This window comes from Danio rerio, chromosome 1, assembly GCF_052040795.2.
Source record: "Danio rerio strain M-AB ecotype USA chromosome 1, GRCz13ab, whole genome shotgun sequence".
NCBI classification, from domain to species: Eukaryota; Metazoa; Chordata; class Actinopteri; order Cypriniformes; family Danionidae; genus Danio; species Danio rerio.
Genome location: NC_141021.1, coordinates 51,332,501 through 51,358,150, shown reverse-complemented (window position 1 = coordinate 51,358,150; position 25,650 = coordinate 51,332,501). Strand labels below are relative to the sequence as shown.

Below are 25,650 nucleotides of genomic sequence, written 5' to 3'. Positions count from 1 at the left end.
CCCGACACGTTACTCACAGTTTCAAAGCAGAATATCTGACCTCAGCATTGTTTTTCAGATAAGCACGAATGTTTACTCAGCATCTTTCTTAAATATCTGCAAACATATTATGGTATTTTTAAGAGTCGAACACTTATATTCAGCATCTTCAAAGATAGTAAATTACACAATCGTTACAGCCATAAACTATTAGCTAATAAGTGCTGAAAAACAAATACATAAAAATCAAATGTAATAATATTCAGATCAGCTCACTTTCAACACTACTGTTGGGCAAGTATTACAAGAAAACAACAACAAAATGATTATACAGTTGTTGGGTTTTGTCGATTACCAGTCAACAGCAGCAGCGACGTTGTGAACTTCTGCTGGAAATTATCAAGGCGAAATAAGCTGTTTTACATCCTCAGGCGTTTGTGTTGATGCCCGCTGTGGATCTCCACATGAACACGATCATAGGTTCATGAAGCCGTCACAGTTTCAGCACCATATGCTTAATGAGAAGAGCCACCAGTGTGATGTGTTTTCATACAGGGCCAGCGTTCAGGTTCGGGCTTTCAGAAGCTCACGAGGATCTGTTGATCATGGTTAATTCTCTTTATTCATAGCAGGCTATAATAAGAACATCGGCAATAACAAGAGGTCGTGGGGAGGAGCGCGCAACATATTTACTCATTTATGCTTATGAATTAGTCAGAAGTTCTTCTCGCTTTCATCCAGAATTGAAGAGTTCAGCACATTGATTAATGTTAGCCAAAAGTTTTAATTCTGTTGTTACAACGTTCAGGAGATGTTTTCCATTTAGGCTGTTGCAAAAGCCAATTTAGTCTATTCAATTCACTTATAGCACATGACTAGGACTGTGGGGGAAATCAGAGCACCTGAAGGAAACATACGTCAACACGGGAAGAACATGCAAACTCTACACAGAAATGCCAACTTATGCAGATGGGACTCAAACCAGCAACCTTTTTTGCTGTGAGGAGACAGTGCTAACCACTGAGCCACCGTATCGCCCCTTATTTCAAACAATTGCTATTAATTGTTAGATTAATAGTAACAGTAACAATGAGGATGTTACTAAGCAATGTTTCTTTAGCAGCAAATCAGTATTTTAGAATATTTAGAACATATCAAAATATGACAACATATGAAACATATGAAAATATATGAAAATATGACAACAACAAACTGTTCTTTTAAACTTTTTATTCATCAACTTTTTATTAATTTCTGATAAAATAGTAAATTACACAAATTACCACAAATATTATTGCATTAAAAAGCATTTTAAAATTGATCAAAACTGAGAACAAATTTATCAAAATTCTATTCATCAAAACGTTCAAAAATACATAAATAAAATAAATAAATAAATAATAATTATTATTATTAGTAACGAGGAAAATGCATATTAAAATGTATCAAATCTGAGAGCAAAAAAATAAAAACAAGAAAATTGTACTTTTAGTTAAACTAGTTAATGATTTCAGAAAATTAGTTAATGCATATAGTTAAACAGTTTACACACACACACACACACACACACACACACACACACACACACACACACACACACACACACACACACACACACACACACACACACACACAGACACACACACACACACACACACACACATATATTGCATTTATACAACAGTTAAATCATGTTTATAAAAAAGATCAAACACAGAGTCTCAAAAACCCTTCTGTACGAGAAATTACTTTTTCCCACCATGCATTGGCATCTGCAGCTGACGTCAGAACTGCAGAAACCACTGCTACTTCACCAGCATCACTTTAGAGCTAGTATTTGAATGATTCTCTAGCGGAATGTCTAAAGTAATGACAAAACAGGTGATTTTACTGACATTTTAAGATTATAAGGCTGAACGGCATGAAGTGCCATCAGTCTACAAAGATTTCCCAGTATTTCTTTGCTGCAATCTGGATTTCATAATAATTACCCCCGAAAAATAATTACCCAGAGCAAGACAAACACTACCAGTTTCGGTGGTATAAATGCAGCACTACAAAATACGAAAGAGAGATCGACTCAGAATGTCTCTTACCTGATTTATAATGATCTTTTCTGCTGTAGTTTAAAATTTACGCTGAGAAATAGCTGTTTTTCTCTGCCAAGCACTGCTGTTTCTGTCGCCATCTTGTGGCAGATAATCAACTTTCTTTGGTTTGGGGCTGATGGCGGCTGATGCACTGAATCCGATAAAATGAACTGATAAATATTTTAAAATAGGCACTATCCTCATAAATAAACTGCATTTTTTGCAGTCTAAACAACTACATTCTCGACTTAAAAAGCCTCTAAAGTCCATTATGTTGTCCAACAGCTGCAATATTTGTCGAACTGTAGAGTGTCCTCTGCTTGTTGCTGTATGTGGGCAGAGTAATAAACAAGGGTGAAGGGTGAAGAGGCTGAACGAGTGCAGTTATTTGCTGAATTTTAAGAACCACACAGTTATATGATTATAAATATATTTAGTACTTTTTTATATATATCCTTTGCGAGCATGACACTTCAAAAAGAATATAAAAGAGGCAAAACTACCAGTTTATGAAACACTTCGGCAACAAAACCCTCCCCTTCACCATTTTCTCAAGTTTGCATACTGAATTTGCACGTCACTTTTTGTTGTGAGTTGCTCAAAGTTATTAAAGATTTCAGAATTTAATAAAATCAAATAACAGAAAAAAGTGGTTTTCCTAAGCCTGAGCTTCAGAAATGATTAGCGCTCAGCTTCACAGAGATGAATGAAAACAGCCTGGAATAAATACAGTTAATGTGATTATACACAATGTGGGTCATTAAAGGCCTCTGCAGAACAGCATTACAGCCACCAAACTGCTCCGTACAGCTTATATACTGTATATATGGATATAGAGAAAAGTTGCTGCATTCATAAATCATCTGTTGGAGGTCTAGGCGCTTGTAACTGCCATTATACAGCCTGCAATATAATGGATATTGGAGCAGATTTGATCCTGGCAATGAAGGAAAGCATGTCAGACTGAAATGAGAAGTAGGATGTATTCAATTTTTATGTTTTTGAGTGTTTTACGTGTAGTTTTGCATATTGTATGAGATAATCCTTGTTATAAAGGCACATAAAATACAAATATCCACAAACATCTTTGCATGGATAGAATTGTGTAGGGCTGAGTTAGATGTGGGTGATGTGGTTGATATATGATATATAAATGCAGATGTTTGGGCCAGTCTCTCATTGACAGGAGAAGTTTATCCACTTTGGTGCAGATGTCTGATTTTTTGGCTCTGACTCATTCTTGCACCTGCTCTTTGGCCTTTACTAGCTTTAATTCTCGTAGTAATTTCACTGCTGCTTTAGCTTGTCAAATGAAGTCTATCAGCCTTTCTTTGGAAAAGTGCAGAGCGTTTATATCCACACCGCAAATCTGTCATCTGATTGGTTTATATCAGCCAATGAGTGTAGCTTAGATATCTACATTGTGTTCTTATTGATATTAAAGGCTGGATATTAATGGTCTTGTCACGTTCGGTGAGGGGAAAAAGGAGCGAGGACTCAGGTGCAGCAAATAATGGGTGTTTATTAAGAATAAAATAAAAACAAAAAGGCAAAACAAACAACCCCGAGGGGGAAAACTCTAATAAAACAAATAAACGAACCAACAAACTTGACTAGACTGGCAGGACTGGCAGGACAAGACAGGGCTGGACACAAGACAGGAAACAATCGACGACGAACTGGCAAAGGACAGAAAACATGAGGGGGATTATAAAGCAAAAAGTAAATTGACACACAGGTGAACACAATTAACTAATAATGGGTTGACAAGGAGGGTGGGACTAGACAATAGACGGGAGAGCGCATGACACAGAGAGACAATACAAGCCATGCGCTCACATAACACAACACTGAAGCACACGACAAAAGCACGTGACCACAATGTAAACACCGAGCCACGTGCTTTGACAAAAGACGCAAGACACGAGCACACGATAGATAAACCCCTTACCGTGCGCTCACACATAAGCAACGCGCATGCTTCATCTCAGCGCCAACCAAAACTGAAACCAACTAGACGGAGGCGCCGAGAATAAAGCAGCGCGCTGCTGACAGAACAAACACAAACACTAGTACAAGAGCGCGCGCGTCTGAGGGACGCAGAGCGTGCGCGGCCACATCATGTGGCAGCGCGCACACTCTGCGTACACCCACGACGGCGCGCGCGCACACAGAGACAGAAACAGGACCAGACATTGAGTAGTGTCAGAGCTCTGCCACCAAAACAAGAATTTACAAGACCAAAGTGGCAGAACCCTGACAGGTCTAGTGCTTATAATACACTGTAAAATAATTATTGCTGCCTTCATTTTTTTAAGTTGAATCAAATGAACTTTTCAACTTACATCAATCAAACTGACTAAAAATATGAAATTACACTTTGTATAGCTTAAAAAATGTAGTCGAAACCTGATGAACTGATTAAAACAAGTAGATTTGTTGTCTTGACTTTTTGTTATAATGTTTTTTTTTTTTACTGTGTGTTATGGATGACTATAAAAACACAATACTAGTTTGATTTGATAGGTAGGAGCTAAGATGCTAAGCTGTGTTCCAAATAAATAATTTCTAATATTTGGGATGCTATGTTGAACAGGCATATTTTGGCAATAGTCAAAAATGCTTTGTATGGGTTAGAATGATTTATTTTTATCCCAAAAATCCATAGATTATTAGGATATTTTTACTACTGTAAATATAGATTTTGATTAGTTATGGGCATTACTAAGCACTTCATATAGACAACTATATAGATCATTTTCTCAGTATTTAGATTCAATGGAATAGATACATCAATGGAATGCTTATTTATTTAGTGAATAAATTATTCTTATTTATGATGTATAAATCTCATAATAAATAACAAAACAAAGGTTTTGTGAACCAGTATCACATTTGTCAAATATTTGTAATAACATATTTTATTTTATTTTATTTTATTTTATTTTATTGTGCTGTGGACCATTTATTTATTTTATTATTATTATTATTATTATTATTATTATTATTATTATTATTTTTAATTTATTTATGTTTTGTGGACCAGTATCACATTTGTCAAATATTTACAAAATATTTATTTTATTATTTTATTTTATTTTATTTATTGTTTCATGATGTGGATCAGTATAACATTTATCAAATATTTATAACAGCATTTATTTATTATTATTTTTTTTTTCATTTATCTGTTTATGTATGTATGTATGTATGTATGTATGTATGTATGTATGTATGTTTTGTGGACCAGTATCATATTGTCAAATTTTTATAATAACATTTATTTTTATTTTATATTATTTTATTATTATTATTATTATTATTATTATTATTATTTTTTCTGTATGTAATTGGGGGACCAGTATCACAGTTGTCAAATATTCATTCATTTTCTTGTCGGCTTAGTCCTTTTATTAATCCGGGGCGCCACAGCGGAATGAACCGCCAACTTATCCAGCAAGTTTTTTTACGCAGCGGATGCCCTTCCAGCCACAACCCATCTCTGGGAAACATCCACACACACATTCACACACACACTCATACACTAGGGACAATTTAGCCTACCCAATTCACCTGTACCGCATGTCTTTGCACTGTGGGGGAAACCGGAGCACCCGGAGGAAACCCAAGCGAAGGCAGGGAGAACATGCAAACTCCACACAGAAACTCCAACTGAGCCGAGGTTCGAACCAGCGACTACCTACTGCGCCACTGCCTCGCGCTGTCAAATATTTATAATATTTATTAAATTTTAAAATTTTTTTATTTTCTAATTTTTTCTTTTCTTTTCTTTTTTTCTTTTATTTATTTATTTATTTATTTATTTATTTTTAGGTTTTGTGAACTTCATGCTTTTCCAGTTTATATTTTTCTAATATATAGTTAGTTATTGTAAACAGCACTATAAAAATAAACTTGAAATGAATTAAATTGAATTTATTTATTTTTTCAGCGCAGCAGTAAACAAAACGCCTTTAGCTCATCAATTCAGCACTGCAAATAAAACAAATGATATGATTGAATTAAAAATGATAAAGAAACAACTTTATACGTGACATTTCGCTGACGAAACACTAATCTTTGTCTCTCATTCCGTCTGCTCATTTACAGAGCAAACACTCCACTCAAACACAAGCCATCCCGAAATAGCACGAGCTATTATGCAGAATCAACGGCATGCAATTAAACACCAATAAACTCAGCGATCCATTTGCGTGCGCGTATGAAAACGCAGCGGCTCCATTACCAGATTAATGTCTTCTGTCAGTTGTATTGCAGCAAAACGCGGGAGCAATAATCAAGCCATGCAGATCTTCACGGGGTGTGCGGTGAATATGAGGCATCCAGAAGTACAGCTTTCTGAATCCAAACCTGATTAAACCCTGAGTTCGGTCTTTAATCCACTCCAGCATGAAGCAAAGAGAGCTGACAGCGTTAGACCTCAGCCTGAGTAATTAGATCGGGCTTCTGAAAGGAGGTTTTTAAACCACAGGTGTGTTTCCGTGTCTCTCTGTGAATTCGTCACTGGACTCCAGTTTAACAGGGCTTTAGTGAGACCACACGCTGGAGGAGAGGGCATGCTTTTCTCCAAAGATCCGCATCAGCAACTTTTTAAATTAAAGTGGTGAAAAGTTGTGCGAGGAAGGATATTTTAACTAATATGCAGGGCCGGGTCAGGACTTTTTAATGTGGAGGGAAAACAGCAGTCAAATGGATTCTTTTAGCCTGTGATGTTGAATTGTTGGAGCAGTTTTGACGGGTATTGAGAAAAATGATAAGAATTATAGTCAGCGTACAAAATATTATCAGAGAGGTTTAACCTTGTAAAGCCTGACATATGAAATAATGGTCGGACAAATGAGTTTATTTGTCAAGGATTAGATTTGTTGAGACTTTAACTGTGTAAATGTTTGTTTGTGTGTCTGTTTGTGCAAACTATGTGTGGATTTAATGCAGTATATGATGATGTTTTTCTTCTTTTTTATGTAAATATGTCAGTCTAGAGTTCCAACTGTTAATTTATCTTAAATTCATTGTTAATTGTTTAATTATAACTTAATCCTATAAATTAATCCCATTTATTTCCCAAGAAATAGTTTTGATGCGTGTGTACAATATTAGTATGGGTTTAATGCAGTATAGGGTGATATTTTTCTTCTCTTTATGTACAAATGTCAGCATTCATACTGTTAATTTTACCTAAATGAATAACCACTAATAATTAATTAATTAATTAATTAATTAATTAATCCTGGAAAATCTCATTTATTTCCCAAGGAATAGTTTTTTTGAGCCTTTTTAAATGTGTGTGAGTGTGTGTACAAATGTCATAGTGGATTTAATGGAGTATATGGTGATTTAATTTTTTCGTTTTCATCTTCTTTTGAATGTTAAAATTTCAGTCTAGAATTCAAACTGTTTATTTAGTTTAAAGTCATTGTTCATTCAAAACATAATTTATAAAACATTAGTTACAATCATTCATTCATGTTGTTGTCGGCTAAGTCCCTTTATTAATCCAGGGTCACCACAGCGGAATGAACCGCCAACTTATCCAGCAAGGTTTTACTCAGCCGATGCCTTTCCAGCCGCAACCCATCTCTGGGAAACAATAGTTACATTTTTAACTATTTATTTTAGATTCATTTTAAATCCACTTAAAGCTAAAATTAACCTGAAATTATAATTCTGTCATCACTCGCTCACTCTTTACTTGTTTCAAACCTATGAGTTTCTTTCTTCTGTTGAACTCAAAAGAAGATATTTTGAAAAATATGTTGGAAACAGGTAACCATTGACTTGCATAGTATTTGTTTATGCTATAGTGGTAGTCTGGTTTCCAGCTTTCTTCAAAATATATATTTTTTGCGTTCAACAGTTCAACTGATATCTTCTTTTGAGTTCAACAGCTCAACCGATATCTTTTTTAAATTCAACAGTTCAACTGATATCTTTTTTGACTTCAACAGTTCAACCGACATATATTTTGACTTCAACAGTTCAACCGATATCTTCTCTTGAGTCCAACAGTTCAACCGATATATTCTTTTGAGTTCAGCAGTTCAACTGATATCTTTTTTGACTTCAACAGTTCAACCGACATATATTTTGAGTTCAAAAGTTCAACCGATATCTTCTCTTGAGTTCAACAGTTCAACCGATATCTTCTTTTGAGTTCAGCAGTTCAACTGATATCTTTTTTGACTTTAACAGTTCAACCGACATATAGTTTGATTTCAAAAGTTCAACCGACATATATTTTGAGTTCAAAAGTTCAACTGATATCTTCTCTTGAGTTCAACAGTTCAACCGATATCTTCTTTTGAGTTCAGCAGTTCAACTATCTTTTTTGACTTCAACAGTTCAACCGACATATATTTTGACTTTAACAGTTCAACCGATATCTTCTCTTGAGTTCAACAGTTCAACCGATATCTTCTCTTGAGTCCAACAGTTCAACCGATATATTCTTTTGAATTCAGCAGTTCAACTGATATCTTTTTTGACTTCAACAGTTCAACCGACATATAGTTTGATTTCAAAAGTTCAACCGACATATATTTTGAGTTCAAAAGTTCAACCGATATCTTCTCTTGAGTTCAACAGTTCAACCGATATCTTCTTTTGAGTTCAGCAGTTCAACTGATATCTTTTTTGACTTCAACAGTTCAACCGACATATATTTTGAGTTCAAAAGTTCAATCGATATCTTCTTTTGAGTTTAACAGTTCAACCAATATCTTCTTTTGAGTACAGCAGTTCAACTGATATCTTCTTTTGACTTCAACAGTTCAATTGTTATATTCTTTTGACTTCAACAGTTCAACCGATATCTTCTTTTGACTTCAACAGCTCAACCGATATCTTTTTTAAGTTCATTAGTTCAACTGATATCTTTTTTGACTTCAACAGTTCACTTGATATTTTATTTTGACTTCAACAGTTCAACCAGTATCTTATTTTGACTTCAACAGCTCAATTGATATCTTTTTTAAATGCATTAGTTCAACCTATATTTTTTTTGACTTCAACAGTTCACTTGATATCTTCTTTTGACTTCAACAGTTCAACCGATACCTTATGTTGAGTTCAATAGTTCAACAGATATCTTTTTTTGAGTTTAACGGTTTAACCAATATCTTCTTTTAACTTCAGCAGTTCAACCAATATTTTCTTTTGAGTTCAACTGATTTTAAAAGTGTAGTTACTATATGGTTAGGGTTGTAATGTGGGTTTAAGGTTATTTGCATGCAGTTATGCATAATTTATTGTAATTACATGAAACGAATAACAAGAACATCTTAAAATAAATTATAACCCAAAATTTGCTTTAAAAAAGTATTTAGGTGTTGTTTTAGTTTAATTTCAATGACTCTACTTTAGTAGTTATTTTTTGTACTATTTTATTACAAATATATTACTATATACAATCTAATAGTGCACATTTACAGAATTAAAATAAAAGTCCCTTTAGTTAGAGAAAATATATCAATCAGAAACAGAATTTATTAAATAAATAATGTACCAGCCATTCTTATTTTTATATATTTTGTTTCAAACAAGTATTCGATCAAGTTGGAAATTTAAAGATTTTAACATAAAAAAAAACATTTCAATTTAAAATTGAGCTACAGTAAATATGACTTAAATACAAATTCTGTCATAGCTTTTCTGTCTTCCCCAAGCTTTATTTTTGTTGATTTATAAGGTTGAAAACATAATTTCATATTTTCAAAAATGTTCACAGTATTTCCAATAATATTTTTTCTTCTAGAGAAAGTCTTAATTGTTTTATTTTGGCTAGAATAAAAGCAGTTTTTAAGTTGTCTTTAAAAGCATTTTACGATTACTAATATATCATTAGCCTCCTTAAGCAATATTTTTTGATTGTCTACAGAACAAATCATCATTAGACAATGACTTTCCTATTTACAGCAAATTGCCTAATTGCCTAATTAGGCTTTTAGATTACACTTTAAGCGGAAGACTAGTATCTTGAAAAATATCTATTAAAATATTATGTGCTGTCATTATGGCAGAGAAAAATAGGAACCAGTTATTAGAAATGAGTTATCAAAACTATTATGTTTAGAAATGTGTTGTAAAAAATATCTATGTTAAACAGAAACTGAGGAAAAAGAACAGTATACAGGGGGGCTAATAATTCATGAGGGCTAATAATTCACACTTCAAATGTACTTGTTAATATAACTCCTTAAATCTTTGCAACTATTTGTAATGTTCTTCTAAAATCATAAAACAAAAGCTTTTTGATAACAACACAAAGGCTCATGTTCAGGTTTCAGAAGACTCGGAAAATAGTGTGCGAGGTATTATGGAGAACTTTTATGGTCACTTTATGGTGCATTTTATCATTTTCTAAAGCCTGAAAGCCTCAGTCCCCCTTCAGTGCAGGTACAATTCTGCACAATTGTTCCCCTTTTTTGTTCTGGAAACAAAAGAAAGTCACTCGGCTTTGAAACGGCATGAGGGCGAGTACTTTTTTTTTATTTTTTGAGTGAAGTAATACTTCAAAAACATGTCTAAAATATCGAAACTCCTCGCCTGACTAGAAATAACAGGTTTCATTTTAATATGCTTCGTCTTGCATTTTTTCTTTTACAAGGAAGATGTGTTTTTGAAGCACATTAGTTTCGCTGAAACACCTAACAGTCACCATTAGTCTCAAAACGTCAACCTCTTATTGATTGCAGAGAATTGAGATCAAAAAAATGAGCGCTACCGATACTTTATCCTCCTTTCTTACACTCAGAAAGTCAGAAATCAGGCTCCGAGTAAACAAAACGCCATAAAAGCACCAATCACCAAGAGAAACTTAAGTTTAAAAGCCAGAACGGAATGGAAAAGGTCTACAAAAGCCATTGATATTGGTCTCTCCCTGAGAGCACATTATTCAGTGCAGATGAATATATCATGGAAAGCCTTTCTTTGAACGCAGCGAACGGCGTGCTGCGATGCTGTTTCACAGACGTGTCGGAGAGCCCCGATGTTGGTTTTGATGAGATTTCGGTCCCTCTATCAAAAGCCGAGCAGATTAGGATGTGAAAAAGGACCTGTGGTTCCTGAATAATTATTGGGAATTATTGGATGTCATGCTGCAGTCTGGGCTGAAAGGGCTTAGAAGCAGGATGTTTGCCTTGTCTTTTTCTGTTAGCGCAGAAATGAATGCCGTCTGATAGAATTTCTATTCAAACAGATTAAGAATTGGCTGAATCGAGGAGCAAGACAAGCAGTGAATGCGCACTTTGCTTGTCTGTATTGTATTGAATAAATCAGACCGCTTTAGTTGCGAAGAGCAGGATTCAACTTTGCAGGATTTCCATCATATTATGTTATGATCTGTTTAATACAGAAGACCTATTGTTAATAGAGCTTTGTTCTGTTTCTTTATTTAGCAACTTTAATTATCATTTGGTAGCAAGAGGTAAAGGTCACTTTATTTACATGTACAATACAAGGTATTACCAAACTATTATCTAAGATTATTAGTTCAATAAACTTCTAATTTTGTGGTTATTTACAGTTTTTATAGTTTTTTATAGTTTTTAAGGCTGCAGAATAAGATCATACAGAATTTGTACTTTTTTAAACAATGAATAAAAAGCAAATGTATTATTAATATGGAGGTAATAAACCACTAGTTAATAGTAATTGATTTGTTTCATACATTTTTCTGAACAATTTATTTTTGTACGAGTGCAAATGTCTTCTGCTACACTAAAATTGAATTTGTTCGTATTGAATAAAACATCAATCAATCAATCAATCAATCAATCAATCAATCAATCAATCAATCAATCAATCAATCAATCAATCAATCAATCAATCAATCAATCAATCAATCAATCAATCAATCAACCAATCAATCAATCAATCAACCAACCAACCAACCAATTAATCAATCCATTAATCTACCAATCAATCAATCAATCAATCAATCAATCAATCAATCAGCCAACCAACCAACCAACCAACCAACCAACCAGTTTAACAATCAATCATCCAACCAGCCAACCATTCAATTAACCAATCAACACACCCTATCAACCAACCTAACCAACTAATCAACCAACCAACCAATCATTCAACACACCCACCCAACCATCCAACCAACCAATCAATCAATCCTTCAACGCACCCAATCAACCAACCAACCAACCAACTAGTCAGTCAAACACACCCAATCAACACACCTAATCAGTCAGTCAGTCAGTCAGTCCGTCTGCTTGCTTGCTTGCTTGCTTGACGGACGGACGGACGGACGGACGGACGGATGGAAGTTTAAATATTCCGGATCACTACCATGAAATAAATAGATAGATTCACTGATTACTACTTCCTTACTACTTATTTAATGTTTTCTTACTTATTCTGTGCTCATCATATAAACCTTACACTAAAAACCTTGGGGAAAATTCCAGTGAAGTAATAAAAAAACGAATAAAATCAAGATACCGTTTTTTATTATTTATATTCCTCTCAGTGAAACCTTAAGGGGGGGAAATGCCAACAAGGTAAGAAAATTAAATTATCTCCCAATAAACTCTTACTATTTTATGAAATTGTGCTTCTAAAACTCTTTAAGGCTGTTTAGATGTGATGAAATTAGGACTCGAAAAAAGAAAAACGCCAGAATGTTCCTCATTCTCTTTCTCAGATCAGCATATATCAATGTCAGTAAATGTTCTGGGATTGAGCGGAGGAAAAAAAAGAACATTTTACCTGTCAACTGTGAACATACATTTTTAAAGGGCTTCTATATAATGCCATTTTTAGTAACATCACCTGCTGAATTATGAGCAAAGGTGTCAGACATTGTTCTGATTTCTGCTGGCACCTCTGGATACATAGTGTGAATTATAAAACGTCTCAAGGCTTAGTGTATAATTTATATACTCGGTGCCATCATTATTCATAATCTAGGTCAAAACATCTCTCTCTTCTGAATTTTCTTTTAATATTTACTTACAAAACGGTTGATGTTGATTGTACAAAATAATAGTGTTTGTGATTGAGTTCATCATGCATCATCATTAATGTATTTGCTTTTGTTAGACCCTAAATAATGCCTATATTTGTTACTAGTTTACGTCAATCCATCTTGTGACGAGGGCATGTGACACTGACAACAGGGTTCGGATCCAAACGCAGGTTTATTGAGGAAGTCAGGTAAGCAATGGTCAACATGGGTGCAAACAGACGTATGAAGGCAATCCAGAAACGTGGTCGGAGTAACAGGCGAGAGGTCGGAAGGCAGGAGGCAGACAGGGACAAAAAAACAAACTAGGCGAGGGTCAAAAAATGGAATAACAAGACAAGGTAAACGAGTTGTAATGTCACTAAGTAAACAAGACTCAGCGATAGGAGTGAGTGTGTGTGCTGCTTAAATAGTGTGTGTAATCAGTCCTTGACAATCCTCTGGTGGTGTGTGTGCAATCAGGCAGGATGAGGAACATGTGTGTGTGTGTGACCAGAGTGCATGTATGGAGTTGTAGTACAAAAATGGTGGATTTGTAGTCCGTAAGTGATTGTGCGTGTACAGAGTTTAGATCACTGGTGATCATGACACATCTCTTCCAAAGCTCTACATACTACACATCTAACCAATGGTCGGCTGTTGGACTTTGACGGTCAGTTTACTAGTTGGTTCAGTTTGTTCCACATGTTTGCTCTTGTTGGGTTAACACCAGAGCTCGTTGGCCCAACACAGTGTCGAATCGGACCATCGGCTGAAGAGAGTGCTTTGAATGCTCTGATTCAGCAGTGACGTACTGAAGTGACGTAGCAAGTAAAAAAACACTCAAGTCAATAAAGAACACAAGAGGTTGGCAGTAATTTTGTTATTTTATATTTCTCAAAATGTTGCAAACTATATAAACTATTGGATTAACAGACATGTTTGCAGGGCTGAATTTCTCTGTGATGAGTTACAATTACTGTGATAATGGTTGTACATGCTGGTTTGTTTACGTCTTGCATGCATGTCGGAAGTTCAGATTTGCTCTTCTTACTGAGCAAACTGATTACTATAACCCACAATGCGGAAACACCCTCAGGCGGAGAACGCGCACTCCATTTCAGTCGGTTTTCATCAGTTTGTTGTGTTCATGGGTAACTTTTTGACCTAGACAGATCCAGACAGTAACCAACGTGAGGTGACAACACATTTGGGTTTTGTTGATGCTAGTTGTAACTCTCTAAATTAAACCTTAAGGGGAAAAGGGCAATGAGGTAAGTTAGTTTAATTAACTCAAGATAAATTCTTACTATCACATGAAAACAATTTCTTTTATAACTTTGGGTTAATGAGATTGTCACGCATCACGGCGAGGGAACAACTTTTTTTCTTTTGCACTTTCTTCATCCTCCAAACCTTTGAAACTCCAGTATTTTGACTGATAGCACCTGGCCGGTTCACAGAGTCCCCATTCTTGCTAAATTACACTCTAAATGACACCACTATTCTTAAATCCGTCCGCCCGGAGCCCTGGAGAACCGGCACTGAAAGACAGAGCTAAATTTGCCAGCTCCCAAACACCTTACATGGGGTGGGCTCTCAGGAGCGCACCTCGAATGATTTATGAGCATTTGTTGAAAATTCAGTATTCAGTTAGTCTGGTCTGAGAGCATTCTTTCCTGAGCCTGAAAACCCGCTGTCATTGAACGCCTTATCTTTCCCTCTGCAGCTCATAGAGGGACACTTGAGCTGCGTCTCAATGCAGTGCGCACTACTTCTTCATACCGAGCACGCCTGCGCTGGAGAAGGTCACTTCACTTAGCAAACTTTCATTATTACTGCTCATCAGACACATATCGGCCTTTTGAGGACATGCTCGGGGAAATATATAAATGATGATGCTTTATGCGGATTGTGTGTCATTTGTCTTTGTTGTCTGCTTATTAGTGAATGAGAGGGTATTAGGTTCTGCCGCATTTCATACTTTAAACATTAACGTTTTGTGACAGTTTTACTGTCTTTTTTATTATATGTAATTGCGTTTTCTGTTTCAGTCACTTGCATGGGATGTGAAATTAAAAACGTGACATGAGGTAAACATGTTTTTGGGTTTGTAGTGATAATGGTTTGTTGACACAAAAGGAAACGTTTCAAAAGGAACATTTCTGTAAGTTGTTTTTTTTTTTTTTTTTTTTTTTACTAAAATATAAGCTCCATGGTTTAATATAAAAAAGAAATCTTCAATTTTAAATGTGTAACTGAGGCCAGCTAGCAAAGTGCTGTGCTAGTAAACTTCACCCCCCTGACCTCAAAAGGTACTCTAGCAACAGACGCTAGAGGCCATGGTCTTTAGTCTTCTTGTTAGTGCATCCGATTCCCATGCGAAGAGTTGCCCGTTCAATCCCAGCTCAGACCGGGTTGGGTGCAGTGAGTTACATGTGGGGGCTCGTCCGGGATGGGAGTGAGGTTTAGGAGGGGTGAGTGTAACCGAGGCCAGCTAGCAAAGTGCTATGCAGGTAAACCTCATTCCTCTGACTCTTAAAAGTGCACCAGCAACAGACGGTAGAGGCCATAATCCTTAGACTCCATAGTAGACCAACTGACTCATTTGAAGAGTCGTGGATTTGATCCCAGCTTAGACTAGGTTGGGTGCTGTAGGATCTGTGGGTTACATGTGGGGGCTCGTCCAGGATGGGAATGAGGTTTAGGAGGGGTGAGTGTAACGGAGGCCAGCTTGCAAAGTGCTATGCAGGTAAACTTCACTCCCCTGACCTCAAAAGGGTGCTCTAGCAACAGATGCTAGAGGCCATGGTCTTCAGCCCTTCAAGTTAAAGCAACCCACTTCCATGCGAATAGCTGCCCATTCAATCCCAATTCAGACTGGGTTGGGTGCTGTAGGACTGGTGGGTTACATTTGGGGGTTCGTCTGGAATGGGAGTGAGGTTTAGGAGGTGAAATAGTAATAATAGAGTCCAGCTAGCTAAGTACTATGCAGGTAAACCTCACTCCTCTGATCTCAAAAAGTGCTCTAGTGACAGACCCTGGAGGCCAAGGTGTTTAGCCTCCTTGTTAGACTAAGCGAATCCCATGCAAAGAGTCACTGGTTCGATTCCAGTTTAGACTGGGTTGGGTGCAGTAGGACCGGTGGGTTACATGCGGGGGTTTGTCTGGGATGGGAGTGAGGTTTAAGAAGTTAAGTGTAAAGAGGCCATCTAACAAAGTGCTGTGCAGGCAAACCTTACTCCTCTGACCTCAAAGGTTATCTGGCAACACATGATAGGGGCCATAGTCTTTAGCTGCCTTGTTAAAGTATCCACCTCCCATACGACGAGTTGCAGGTTCAATCCCAGCTCAGACCAGGTAGGGTGCAGCAGGACTGGCGGTTTACAAATGTAATAAATTTTAGGTTTGCACTTTTAGGGTGCTTTCACATCTGTAGTTCGCTTCATTTGGTCCGGAACAAGGGTAATAAATGATACATTGTTGCATCTTCTGCCGTCTTTGGGTCGTTTTCACACCACACTGCTGGCTTTAGTCCGAATTAGTTGAAACGAACCAAAATGCAGTCATCTGACAAAATCCACATCTCTCATTGGCCAGATGTTGTTGAGCGTATTTCCTAATCTGCTTATTGATTGGTCAGAATTCATGTGCGGGAAAATGCCAGTGAACTCCCGGATGTAAACAAAACCTTTTACTCTGGAGGGACGACTGCGCTGGCTGATTGTATGCCTGCTTTAGACAAACTACACATTACGAAAATAAAGCGCAGCTGGAAAACAGTGCTTAATGCATTGCTCGTCACTTCAGGAGGAAACGTGAATTAATTTAGCTAAACTGCGACAGGTAATGTTTTTCCCTCTCTCTCTCTCTGTTGGTAAAGCGCTGTCAACAAATATTTTCCTCCATATCCCATAATGCACAGCGCATCGGCCTACGGCAGCTGAATTAGTCCAAAACGTGCAGTACTTTTTGCGGTTGGACCTGTTTTAGTACGAATCATATTCTCACCACAAACGAACCGCTCCAGGGTTCGTTTGAAAGCGTACTGAGACCACCTCTTTAAGCAGGTCTCGGTACGCTTATTTGGTCTACTTTTGGTGCGCACTCGAGTACGATTGCTGCATTCTCACCTGCCCAAACGGGGAAACGAACTCTAGTGCGATTCAATCTAACTAAATAAGGCAGGTGTGAAAGCACCCTTACTGTGACTTTATAATAGTTATAAAATACATAGTAATTACAGCTCATCCAGAATATTGGGGTTTAGAACACATTTTTTTTCGTTAGTTAATGCTTTAGCTAACATGAGCTGACAATGACCAAAATAAGAAAATAGAAAAATGCAACCTGTTATGTTTTTTTATTGTTGTGTTGATTTTGAAAACAAAAAGCCTAAACTGATAAAAAAAATAAACTTTTTATATTTGTTTACGTAATTTGTTTTTTATTTTAACATTAAAATTAATTTTAGTTAATTTTAGTTAAAATGTTAATTTTTCATTTATTCAGAATTTTTTGGACATGTTGCCACAATATAAACCACAAAACTTTATTGCATTTTATTTTGTCATATTCTTGATCATAGTTATCCTTGATTATTATTCCCTGTCAGATCAATCACTCAATCAATCAATCAATTAATCATTTTAAACCAGTTATGAACAAATTATTGCTAAACATTCATTTCGTTAACTTTAGCAAAACTTAATGCAATCTAATAGCGAATACTCAACATGAGTCCAAATCTTGCATTACAGTTTCAGTCTGAAACCCCAGCTGAACATTTAATCCAATATATGATTCAACAGCATTAAACCATTTGATTAAGCCTGTTTTAACTGCTGCCAGATTGCGAACTGAACACATTTAAGTGTGTTTCCAAACATCAATAAACAAAATCACATTTATTCTACACCATATAGGCCTACTTTTTTCATAAGACGCCCAATCAAATCTAATATTGATACTGTACCATAATCACATCAGCATTCCTCCATCGCATTACAGTTCTGCCAGTAACAGTGTTTTACTGCCTGAGACGTTGAGTCGAAGAAGCCAGAAGACGAGGAGGAGGGAGAAGTTGACATTAAACTCATTAAAGTTTGTATTATCCAGTGTTTAGTGCTGCGATTACGGCAAACAGAGCCATCTGCTTATGGGACAAGCCTCCCCCCTCCTCCCCGCAGCCCTGGATAATTCAGCAAATAAAGTTTGTCTCTCTATCCAGAAATCAAAGGTCCCGCGGGAAAATGCTTGCAGCTTCTGGAAATTGCGAGCAGGTGTAGCTGTGGTTTGCCGTATGCAGATGAGCGTTTCATCCACGCATTCATTAATGAGTTTCTCTATTAATCAGCTGCAGTGGTTTGGACGAGGCCTGTGGAACTGGGCCATCAACACTCATTAGGAGATAACAGCAGCTTTCACTCACTTTGGTTTTTACAAGAAGTTGCAACTTATGGTACAGAGTGGTGGAACAAGATGTAACTTTGTCTAATCTTAAGTGCCTATTGACTTTAGTGCTGCAACACCCAACAACATGTTTGTTTTTTTATTATTTAATTTTTTATAGTTAACAGCAAAGTAACAAGCATAAAAGCAACCCAGGCTTATCGAAAAATGTGCACCTCTTTTTTGAAAAACGTAAATAACATTTCTCTGGGTTTGTTTCGTTGCACATTTTCAGATGACATTCTCTAGAGGGCGCTGTCTACATTTATGCAGATTTAAAATGCGTTAGTTAGGGTACATTTTGTTATAAATGCCATTTACACATCCTTGAGAAAGTGGCGAGCCATTGACCCAACCAATAGTGTTCTCAAAAGTATTGCTACCATTAAGCTTTACCTTTACTTTACATTGCTTTTATGGCTATTGGGGAATCGTGCTTCACCAGACTCGTGCAACACAAAACAAAACAAAACGTGAGCTACTGAGCAATCTGTCCATGCCAGAAAAGTTGTCCATATGGAGCTAGATAAGGGAAACAAACGTATTTGATTATAAATCAAACACACCATTTAATTATTTTTTGGTATTTGAGAACTGCACAAAAATAATCCATTATTCAGCAATAATATGCCCTAGTAAATATTATTACTGTGAAAAGGAAAAAAAAAAATTTTCATCCTACTGCGCCCTGATGGACGAGCACTTAAAACACATTTTATTTTATTTTATTTTATTTTAATTTATTTTATTACCAAACAAGGTCAATATAGACAAATGTTTAGTTTAGTTTAGTTTAGTTTAGTTTAGTTTAGTTTAGTTTAGTTTAGTTTAGTTTAGTTTAGTTTAGTTTAGTTTAGCGTAGTTTAGTTTAGTTTAGCGTAGTTTAGTTTAGTTTAGTTTAGTTTAGTTTAGTTTAGTTTAGTTTAGTTTAGTTTAGCGTAGCTTAGTTTAGTTTAGTTTGACTAATTATTTACTTTATTTTGTTTTATTTTATTTTGTTTTGTTTTGTTTTATTTATTTTGTTTAGTTTTTTGTTTTGTTTATGTTTTTTTGTTTTGTTTTGTTTTGTTTTTTGTTTTGTTTATTAAATCTTTATTGAATAAATTCTTGTTTTTTTGTGACCAGCATTGTTTTGTTTTGTTTTGTTTTGTTTTGTTTTGTTTTGTTTTGTTTTGTTTTGTTTTGTTTTGTTTTGTTTTGTTTTGTTTTGTTTTGTTTTGTTTTGTTTTGTTTTGTTTATTCAGTACTTTTTTAGATTTTTTTTGTTTTGTTTATTCAGTGATTTTTACTAAACTTTTGTTTTGTTCTTATTCAGTACTTTTTTACAGTTTTTTTAGTTTTGTTTATTTAGTAATTTTTACTAAAGTTTTGTTTTGTTTTGCTTATTCAATTCTTTTTTTTAAACAAATTTATTTTGTTTTGTTTATTTAGTGATTTTTACTAAAGTTTTGTTTTGTTTTGTTTATTCATTTTTTTACATAATTTTTGTTCTGTGACCAGCTTTAGTTTTGTTTTGTTATATAAGTCATTATTGACAAATTTTGTTTTGTTTTGTTCATTAAGTCATTAATGACAAAATTTTAGTTTTATTTTTTGTTTTTGTAACCAAACACCTACAGTATTTTTTTCATTTTGCACTAATAGATACCATTAGCATGAAAAACAACAAAAATTGTTGGCATCATAATGCACCTCACTGTTTTTAATTTCCCTAAAAACTGCAGCTAAACGTACATTATATTTGCGGTTTAACAAAAAATATAGGCTCAACAGCATATGTTCAATGAGTCTGTGTTGCATAAAAGACTCCAAAAGCCTTTCAAATATTTTGCAAAAACTTTGACCAAAGATGTGAAGATCTCAACTCCCCTGACGGACGAGCGCTTGTCACGTATCGGAAACACTTTAATGCAGGAGCTTATGAGGCAGATTGGTTCCCCATGAGGAACAGGAGACTCGTGTGAATTTTAAAGTCTCAAGCGAGGTACTTTTGAATATTGCAAATTTAACAGCTAGTTACTAGGCAACCATACAGTGCATCTCATCCGTCCCGAAGTGACACAAAATTAAGTTATATACACTCCTAATGCATGCAGATTGTGTTGAGTTGTCATCATATGCTTTAAGTGTTATGAAATATAGGGGAAAAGCAGTGGGATAAATCAAATTGGCGTGCTAATTAAATGTTTCTATTATGCTAATTTTAGTTTTTGAAAGTCTCCTATTGGTGTACGTCCATCCGGGGGGCAAATCAGAAGAATTAAAAGAGTTTTTGTTAAATATTTGTATCAGTGACGTAAAAACACGTCTGCTCTGTCAGATCACGCCAGCACCCTGTTGACATTAATGAGCTTTTTGTATATGAAGCCATTAAAGCAGCTCATTTTGTTAATTAGCAGAGCTGTGATTATGTTTCAAAGACACATCCAAACATTTGGAGTAATGGAGGAACAAATGTGCCTTATCAAAACTGTCAAATGTGATCAAGATAAATGGTTTTTGGATTTCAAGCTAAACAAATTTAATGTGGTTCTGCAATGATAGAGGTTTTTTTTTTCAGGTCTGAAAACCTCATAATTAACCTGCTGCCATAGTTACTAAGGGGATAATTGGTGAATTATTATTTTCTGTAAAGTTAATTAAGATAGAGCAGCATTAAGCTGACAAAAATATGTAGATGTGGGATTATTTAATTTTGAATTAAACAGAATTGGTTATCAAGCTTATTTTATTTCATTAAATTTTGTTTTAATTTAATTTAATTAAATTTAATTTAATTTAATTTAATTTAATTTAATTTAATTTAATTTAATTTAATTTTATTTTATTTTCCCAAATACAGTTTATTTTATTTTATTTTATTACCAAACTTATTTTATTTTGTTTTATTTAATCTTTTTATTTATTTATTTATTTATTTATTTATGTATTTATTCATTTGTTTATTCATTTATTTATTTATTTATTTTTATTGCAAAACACATTTAATTTAATACAATTAGTTTAATGTTTTATTGTATTTTTTAAATTTTGTTTGATTTTATAACTAAACAAACAAAGCAATTACTATTTTTTTTATACCGTGCTGTATATTTTATTACATAACAAATATTAAATCACATATGCATTAGAATTCTTCATGTTATTGTCCTTTGCAGAACACGAACCCACTTTAGCTATGCGCAGTGAACTTCAATATCCATTATATACATTCCAGGACACACAGCAGATTCAGTTTAATTGTGTGTTCTTTGCTTGACCTTTCCGTTTCTCATAGACCTCCAGTCATTTCCACTCATTGTGTGACTCTAAGAAGGACTCTTGGATTTATAACAGAGAAGAACACTTTTTTTCTCTCCCACATATAACAGATCTTGTGCTCATTATGGCCTCAATGTCATGGGCGAGTGTTAGAGTGGGTCTTTGTTCAGACTCAGATGGAAACAGTGAGACGTGGAGGAGATTTGCATTAAGCTGCTTGTCTAAGATGAGAAATGTGCGGTAGAATTATTCAGCAGAGGCTTTAGCCGGATGAATTTCAGTCACTGTTCTGAAGTCAGATCCAGTGTCCCGTCACTCCTGTGAAAGCGTTCAGATTGCTTTGATTGGACGGAACAGCAGGTGTTGTTTTTTATTTTATTTTGTTCTTGTGGCTTAAAGCAAGACACTGCAGGCAAAAGCACAGGATTTTCAAGAATTTCATGGTGTTTTTGTTTGTTTTTTTTCTGCCTACTGTAAAAAAAACAACAACCAAACATACATTAAGTATCATAACATAATCATAGATTAATCTTGATTAATTGCATCTAAAATAAAAAGTTTGTATGTGTGCTGTATATATTAGAGCTCTGTTTGTTCCTAAACCAGGCTCATAAAATTCACATTCTCTTTAACCTTTTCATTCATGCAACATATTCACAAATCAAACAAAAACCTTCACATGCTTCTCATTTCACAGACATTTTATTAATTATTAACGCTGGCATTCATTTGCTGACTGTTAGCAGGTGTTTATTTTGCTACGGCAAGTGAAACATTCCAGACAAACAATAGAATAATAACACACGCACAGATATTGTGCAGTTTAGTTTAGTAAGACACACACATATTATCCACACAATATTACTTTTCACAGTGAGTGCAATGATGTTTATGTTTGAAATATGTAGTAAAGAAATTAATGAATCATAAATGGACATGTATAAATGGACATAAAGTTGTATGTTTGTGTTTTCATGTAAGTGCATTGTATGATTTTAGATTGGAGATATCCAACACAGTGGTGTGAAAAAGTGTTTGCCTCCTTACTGATTACTTTTTTTTTTCATGTTTGTCACATGTTACTATTTCAGATCATCAAACAAATGTAAATATTAAAGATAACACAGGTAAACTCATCATGCAGTTTTAAAAATGTATGGTTCTTATGGCGGAGTCATGAACACTCACCTACTTTTACACCACACATACACTCATACATTTACATACACACACTTACCAAAAAGTTTTTTTTATTTATTTTTTTCTCAAAACTCTGCAATACAAACCAGTTTTGCACAGTCTCTACCTTATGGTGGAGTCATGAACACTCACCCACTTTTACGCCACACATAATAGTACACACACCTACCAAAAAGTGTTTTTTGTCATTGCAATGCAAACAATTTTTGCGCAGTCTCTATCTTATGGTGGAGTCATGAACACTCATTTTAACTGAGGCAAGAGAACCCTGAAGTTCTTTGGATGTTGTTGTGGGATGTTTTCTGACTTCTTGGATAAGTTGTTGCTGCACTCCAGGGGTAATTTAGATTTTTTGGCCACTCCAGTTCCATGATTTTCCTATTTGTAGATAATGGCTCCCACTGACTCACTGCAGTCCTAAAGCTTTAGAAATGTCTGTATTATCTTTTTTTCTCAGACTGGTAGATCTCAACTGTTTTCTTTTCTATTTTAATTTAATTTTTTTTGGATCGTAGCATGATCTCTAGCATTTAAGGATCTTTTGGTCAACCCCACGTTGTCAGGCAGGTCCTATTTTAGTGATTTCTTGATTGTGAAATCATTTTCTTGATGATTGTGAATGTTTAGATGCCTTAAAGACACATATTTTGAAAAGTTAAAAGAGTTTTCTTGTCATTAAGTTCATATACGGTACACTCACTGGCCACTTTATTAGGTATTCCATACTAGTACGGGGTTGCCTTAATCCTTTGTGGCATAGATTTAACAAGAGACTGGAAATATTCATCAGAGATTTTGCTTCATTTTGGCATGACAGCATCACGCAGTTGCTGCAGATTCTGCAGAACCTCCCATTCCACCACATCCCAAATGTGCTCTATTGGATTGAGATACAAATTTGCAAATTGTAGCCTCAGTTTCTGGTTCTTAGCTAACAGGATTGGCACTCAGAGTGGTGTTCTACTGCAGTAGTCCATTTGCGTCAAGGTTCAACATGTTGAGCGTTCAGAGATGCTCTTCTGCAGACCTCGTTATTTGAGTTACTGTTGCCTTTCTACCAGCTTGAACCAGTCTGGCCATTCTCCTCTGACCTCTGACATCAACAAGGCGTTTGCGCCCACAGAACTGCTGCTCACCAGATCATTTCTCTCTTTCAGACTATTTTCTGTAATCCCTAGAGATGGTTATGCGTGCAAATACCTGTAGATCAGCAGTTTCTGAAATACTCAGACCAGCCTGTCTGGCACCAACAACCATGCCATGTTTAAAGTCACCTAAATCACCTTTCTACGCCATTCTGATGCTCGGTTTGAACTGCAGGAGATAGAATTGATCATGTCTATATGGCTAAATGCATTGAGTTGCTGCCATGTGATTGGCTGATTGGAAGTTTGCGTTATTGGTCAGGTGTACCTAATAAAGTGACCGTTGAGTCTATATTGAAGAAAAAAATAGCTATGTGAAAATGTACTTAAAAATAAAATCACCATTATTAGGTTATATTTATTCCATTTAAAACGCATTGTGGTGTGTTTAAAATTAACTGTAACTTGTCTTGTTGTTGTTGTTGTTGTTGTTGATATGCATCTATAATTTACCTAAAGCATAATTCGCAATAGTAAAAAACAAAAACAGTTCAGCTCCGCCCTAAGAGCTCTTGGCTCCGCCTCATGGCCCTTGACTCCTCAATGCCCTCAATGCCCACTCCTTATTTACATACCTCATTGCCACCATCAGACAGTGTTTTTCACCTACTGTACACAGGGATTTCAGACCGTACATATTATCTTTCTTCATGATCATGGGGTAAATATCTCAGCAAACATAATATTAGTTGTTATATATTCAGTTTTCATGTATATGATATGTTTCTGACTGCACTCATATTCATAAACCTTCACTAGAAACAAAAAGTCCATGATTTCCTGCAGGCAGGCGTTCAGCATCAGATGCAGTGAAATTGAAGTGTGTGTATGTATGTGTGTGTAGGTGAGACTGTAGGAAGTGTGTGCGTGTGGGTTTTTTTGTGTGTTATACATCTGAGGAGTATCGGCGTCTCCTCCAGGCCTGCAGACGGTGATGTTGGCACTGATTCATGAGCGTTTCGGAGCCGCCGATGATTGATTCTGTGATTGACGAAATTGCTACAATTTGTTTAGATCCTCGGTGGAGGATATGTGAGCATTAATAAAACATTATCAATCATTAGTATGGAGACCGGAGAGATTGTGCAAATGAGTCTGTGTCTCTGATGTCTGACAGAGACTCTCGCTCACACACCATACACTTCATCTTGCAGGATTTAAAGCTTCATAATGCACACTTCAAACGCAACGCGCCGGCAAAGCATTTAGCATTGAGGGCACATTTGCATGAATGTCGTGCACAATCAACATCTTTCTTTACAGTGTTTCTGACTCGTGTCCAAGGAAATGGTTCCTTGATTAGTATTGTATTCTTGTTTTCCATTGAACATTTCTGAAAATGCATACAGTATGTTTGAATCACATTAAGCCATTTTGATTTGATTTTTGTTTCTATAAAATTATTGTCTTAATCTGCATTTCTGTTATGGTTTGCAGTAAAAAAAGTATTTTTTTTTAAAAGATTTTTTTTTCTTTTTTTACATAGTAATCCATTTTAATTAATAGGTATAATGCACTTGAAATGTACTAGTTTTACTATTTAATT

General features: G+C 35.3%; 1 protein-coding gene and 1 long non-coding RNA gene across 3 annotated transcripts in view; both read left to right on the top strand.

Annotated features, from left to right (window-relative positions):
- Nucleotides 1–22,894, top strand: part of LOC147847015 (uncharacterized) — a 236,817-nt gene extending 213,923 nt beyond the window's left edge. Inside the window, exon 6 of the long non-coding RNA XR_015476965.1 lies at nt 21,776–22,894. This is a non-coding gene — a long non-coding RNA (uncharacterized LOC147847015). The remainder of the gene's footprint in view (nt 1–21,775) is intronic.
- Nucleotides 1–25,650, top strand: part of sorcs1 (sortilin-related VPS10 domain containing receptor 1) — a 346,560-nt gene that overhangs the window by 47,331 nt on the left and 273,579 nt on the right. The window lies entirely within an intron of this gene.